The sequence below is a fragment of the Aethalodelphis obliquidens genome, unplaced genomic scaffold (genome assembly GCF_003676395.1).
Source record: "Aethalodelphis obliquidens isolate GAN/ISIS:26980383/991018 unplaced genomic scaffold, ASM367639v1 scaffold5, whole genome shotgun sequence".
Classification (NCBI taxonomy): domain Eukaryota; kingdom Metazoa; phylum Chordata; class Mammalia; order Artiodactyla; family Delphinidae; genus Aethalodelphis; species Aethalodelphis obliquidens.
In genome coordinates, this window is record NW_020837949.1 from 64,878,000 (window position 1) to 64,883,770 (window position 5,771).

Here is a 5,771-nt window from a genome sequence, read left to right on the forward strand (position 1 = left end):
TTCCACATTTAACTCCTTCCATAGTCTCTTGGGAAACACTGATAACCAAATCTTTCTGATTCTATTTTCCAATTATTTATAGTTATTCAACTTCTCTGTCCCCCAGGCATCAATACTTTTGTCCTGGGTCCTTCTCACACTTCTTATCTGGTCTCTCAGCCTCTAATAACTCTCCCATCCATTCCCCATGCATTTTCAGCAACAATTCCAAAATGATCTTTTAAAAATGCATATATAACCACAATTATTAGCAGTAAGGCATAACCCCTTAATGCACAGGATCTTTCATGACTAATTTTTCTCAGTTTTCATCCTAATTTTATTTTCTATTTTGTCTTCATATGCACACTATGCTCCAGTCATACAGATATTCATAGTTAAATATACCATACTCTTTCATAGCCTGTGCACATGTTCTTTTCTTGCCTGCAACTCCATTTCCAGTCTTACTCAGTTAGCTCCTCCTCAAGTATCTCCTCCTTCGGAAAGTCTTTGTTACTCCCTAAGTCTGAGTAAATCCAGGGCAAATCCTTATCATAGGACTTATCGTATTATATTGTAATTGTACTTAACTCTCTTATCCACTTAGCTTCCGGTAATGTTCATGAATTTGATTCTATCAAAATTAAGAACTTCTGCTCTTTGAAAGACACAGTTAAGAGAACGAGAGAGAGGACAGCCACAGACTGGGGAGAAAAACTCTGCACATCACATATCGGATAAATGCTTGTATCCAGAATGTATTTCTTAAAACCCTCATAACTCGGTAAAAAGGAAACAAAATAATAACAAAAACTGGGCAAGATTTTGAACAGACACTTCACCAAATATGCTATGAGAGTGGCAAAGAAGGACTTGAAAAGATGTTCAACATCAGTAACTATTAGGGAAATGCAAATTAAAACCACAATAAGAGGTGGTGCAGTGGTTAAGAAGCCGCCTACCAATGCAGGGGACATGGGATCGAGCCCTGGTCTGGAAAGATCCCACATGCTGTGGAGCAACTAAGCCCGTGCGCCACAACTACTAAGCCTGCGCTGTAGAGCCTGCGAGCTACAACTACTGAGCCCGTGTGCCACAACTACTGAGCCTGCGTGCCTAGAGCCCATGCTCCACAACAAGAGAAGCCACCACAATGAGAAGCCCTCGCACCACAACGAAGAGTAGCTCCCACTCGCCACAACTAGAGAAAGCCTGTGCGCAGCAATGAAGACCCAATGCAGCCAAAAGTAAAATAAATAAATAAATATATTAAGAAACAAACAAACAAAAAACCCACTACTCATCTATTCGAGAGGCTAAAATTAAAAAGAATGACCATACCAAGTGTTGGCAAAGGTGTGGCTCAATGGAAACTCTCTCTCTTTTTTTTTTGCAGTGTGATTCCATTTATATGAAATGTTCAGAATAGGCAGAACCATAGAGACAAAGTAGCTTGGACTACAGGGCCATGACACACACCCACTGACCAGATACTCCAGAAGCAATTCCAGGCATCCCACCATCCAGCCAGAGCGCAAGCACTGGTCTGAGTGAAGGGTTTGGGGCTGCGAGTCCCAAGACCTGAGGATAGTTCCTTTCTTCACTAGCATTGTGACTCCAGGCAACTCAGCTAGTGGGAATATAAAATGACACAGCCACTTTGGAAAATAGTTTGGCAGCTTCTTAAAACTTTAAATGTAACACCTACCATAGTTATTCTACTTCTAGGTATATACTCCAAAGAAATGCAAGCAACATGTCTTGGAAAAGCCTGTACATAAATTCTCACAGCAGCTTTGCTTGTAACAGCCAGAAAATTTAAACTTAAGCCCAAATATCCATCAACAGGTGAACAGACAAATAAATTATGACATATCCTTATACGGGAAAACTGCTCAGCAATAAAAAGGGATGGACTATGAGTACTTAAAGACATGATGGATGAATCTCAAAATAAGTAGACTGAATGGAAAAAGCCAGATGAAGAAGAGTACATAATGTTTGATTTCATTAATGTAAAATTCTAGAAGACGCAAGCTAATCTATAATGACAGAAAGTATATCAGCGGAAGAGTAGCAAGAATGAGGTTACAAAGGGACACAAAGAAATTTTTCTGGGTGTGAATATGTTCATTATTTTGATCATGGTTTAGGTTTTACAAGTATATTCATATGTCCAAACTTGTAAAATTGTATACTTTAAACATGTACAGTAAATGGTATGCCAGTTATACCCAATAAAACTTTAACAAAAAATTTTCTAAAATCTCCTACACATTCCTTACTTCCCCAAGGAATCTTCATCAATCTTTTAGTCCCAGATAGATGGCATTGTTTATACATACTATCATTCATACACCTTATCATATTTCATTGTTTTTGTTGATTTACCTATCTACCTCACTAGATTTTAAGCAGTGTAAATGGTGATATTATTTTTGAGACTGATTTCTTAGAGATAAGACACACCCTCTCCGAAAACACACATTGGTTCTGTTCAAGGTAGAGCAGTGCCTTGAATGGACATTGTCCTGTACTGATGCCTGTTGACTGAAGAAAAATGCACAACCTAAAAGCTGCAAGTTATGTTTTATTCGGGGACTTTACTGAGGACTATAGCCTGGGAGATAGCCATAGCTCTGAGCAATAGCTCTGAGGAACTGCTCAAAGAGGTAAAGGGGGAGCCAGGATATATAGGAGTTTTTGCTGAAAACAAACAAACAAACAAAAACACCCATGTAGTCACACATCAAAAGATTAATGCTAATCACAAAAAACAGACATCTCAAGTTAATGATTTTAGTGCTTTTCTATGTATGGGAAGATGCAAGAGTCTGGGCTTATTGAATTTATTTCTTAGATATGCATCTGAACTATCTAGGGCCAATATCCTGTTTTTCTCCATCCTGAATTCCCCTCAGGCTGCACCCTCAGGGACAACTGCAGTGGCCGATGGCTTGATGGTGGGGCAACATTCTGTGTTTACCAAAATGGCAGGCAACATTTTTTGTCCACAAGCTTATGTCTATATACTATTTGTTGTTAAGGCTATCATTATTAATTACTAATGACTGAAATTTGAAGACTAATGTGAAAAGAATTTAACATCTTCACAGTGATATTTAAGAATTTTGAAAAGTTGAAATCAGAAGGTTAAACACATATCTTTTGACACACATCTTGTAGATATGCCAGCTCCTATTTGACTCCTCTGTCTTCAATCTAAAACTAACCTGGTCCTCCTATGCATATCTGTCCCTCATGGAAATTCTCAAGAAACTTTGTTAGGAGTTTCACTCCGGGAAACATAAAAGATAATAATGATAACTGGCCAGGCTGTATCCAGCTGTCGTAATTTAGGAGTCATAGTGGGGAAGAGCTTTAGAAAGCAGTGTTTAGGAATGAGAAAAGGAATATTTCCTGCCATATCAGTAAACAGAGGATGTCACAGTCATCAGCAATTGCAGCCACAGCCTATGGTGAGCTCTCAGGGAACTCAGAAGGAAAGAATACCTGCCATCTAGCAGCCATCAAATTACTGCCACTCCCCACGGTGAGCCCTGAGGAAACTCAGGATATGAAAACCCAGGATACTGGCCTCAGACAGCTGAGGTCCATATCAAAGGAATGATTTCAGTGAGCCCAGACTCTTACATCTTCCCATATATAGAAAAGTGCTAAATTCCTTAACTTGACATATCTGGTTTTCTTTAACTAACAATAATCTTTTTAAGTTCAGACTACCTGCCCTTTGTTGCAAAACTCCTATGTATACTGGCTGCCCACGCCTGCCCCTCCCCCACCCTTCCAACCTCCTTGGAGCAGTTCTCTCAGGGTTACTGAGGCACTGCCTCCCCGGCTTGAAGTCCTAAAAATTCCTGCCGAATAAAACATAACTCTCAACTTTTAGGTTGTGAATGTATTTTTTAGTCGACAGGGAGAGAAAACAAGTATAGTGAAAATTAAAGGAAAGTTTGGGGTTAGCACAAAAGTCTCAAAAGACATTAAGTTGAGAGGTAAATTGTATTCTTTTCTCCCTTATTCTAAAATTTTCTAGCTATATGTAATCCAAAAATCCTAAGAACTCTATTTGTGTTTTATGTTATTGTATGGAACTCTGTTATCTAAAAGAATACATCCTAACCACATATGGCTATTGAGCACCTGAAATGTGGCTACTCAGAACTGAATTGTACAAATTTTTAACTTCATATGAAAAACAGAATTTAAAATACCTCATTTTTTATCTTTATATTTATGCTGAGATAATAATGTCTAAGATATACTGGATTATTAAAATTAATTTCACCCATTTCTTTTTACTTTATCTAATATGGCTACTAGAACATTTTTTTTCTCCCATTGTGGAGCACAGGCTCCGGACACACAGGCTCAGCCGCCATGACTCACGGGGCTAGCCGCTCCGCAGCATATGGGATCTTCCCGGACCAGGGCACAAACCTGTCCCCTGCATCGGCAGGCAGACTCTCAACCACTGTGCCACCAGGGGAGCCCTGCTAGAACATTTTAAGTTACATATATGGCTTGCATTTGTTGCTCAATTATATTTTTGCTGAACAGCACTGTTTATAGAGAATAAACACTTTCATCCAATGGCTGAACTGATAACTGGCATTTCAGAGGAAGAATTTTCATACCTACAGGTTAGTCCTTTACATTGTAGTCATTCTATTTGAATAAAGGAACAAAAGAAGATTTTAATAGCAAATGTCACTGCGTTCTAAAAAAGTTGGGAGGATACTGCTGTGTTTGGGAACACACATAAGTGGGCATTTTGGTTATAAAAAAAAGTCGTCTCAAGGTTAGTCTTGTAACAGAGACGCTGAGATAAAGGTAGAGCCACATGGGCCTGTATAAGTGGAATTTTCCATTTTCATTGCAGCAGCTTGAGAAAAGGGGAGTCTGGGCCCCTGGACTTATAGGAAAGCATTTGGGAAAAATCTCATTGGAGAATCAGAGTGGGCTCCTGGGGAACTGATGGCTGACTGGGCTCAGGAAGAAGGGGGATCACTACAACATGACTCTTGGCAGAAAATGAACTTTGAACTCTAATAAAAATCAATGTTGTTGCTGTACACCTGAAAGTGACACAACATTGTAAATCAACTATACTCCAATAAAAAAAAATTTTTTTAATGCAAAAAACAAAAATCAATGTTGGATATTCAGTTTTAGGTTGTCCGGGGTTTTTTTGTACTTAAACCATTTTATCTGTTATACATACAGCTTTCTGTTTATGCTGACTTATGGTACGATAGAAAGGAACCATGTTTAAATGTGTGACAAAGGGATGCAGAGAGAGCAACAAAGAATCCATAAGTAGTGATAAGACAGCACAAAGTGATCAAGACTTGAGCCAGGAGCAGAGCACAGAAAATAATGACAGTCAACTACCAGCAAAAAGTTGTAAGCCTTCCTTCTCAAAAATCTTTAGAAAAATTGGGGAGTACATGCCCCTGGAAAAGAGGGTTCATGTTATTTTATTTGCCTACTAATGGAAAGGGTGACTCTGGAAGATGGGAGAACTATGGAGACCCATTGGGTAATTTATATACATGGAATCTCTACTCAGATATTTTCAGGTTTCTCATCTACTTTCAATTCCTATTTCCGATTTAATATTTAATGAGAAAGAACAAATTCATTTAATTACAAACTCTAACTAGATTTTTAAAACATCATTTTGAGCCTGGGGGATACTAGGTGTCAAATTGATAAGATCTCAGTATTTAGGAGCTCTCATAAGACTTTAAATTTTTTTTTTTTTT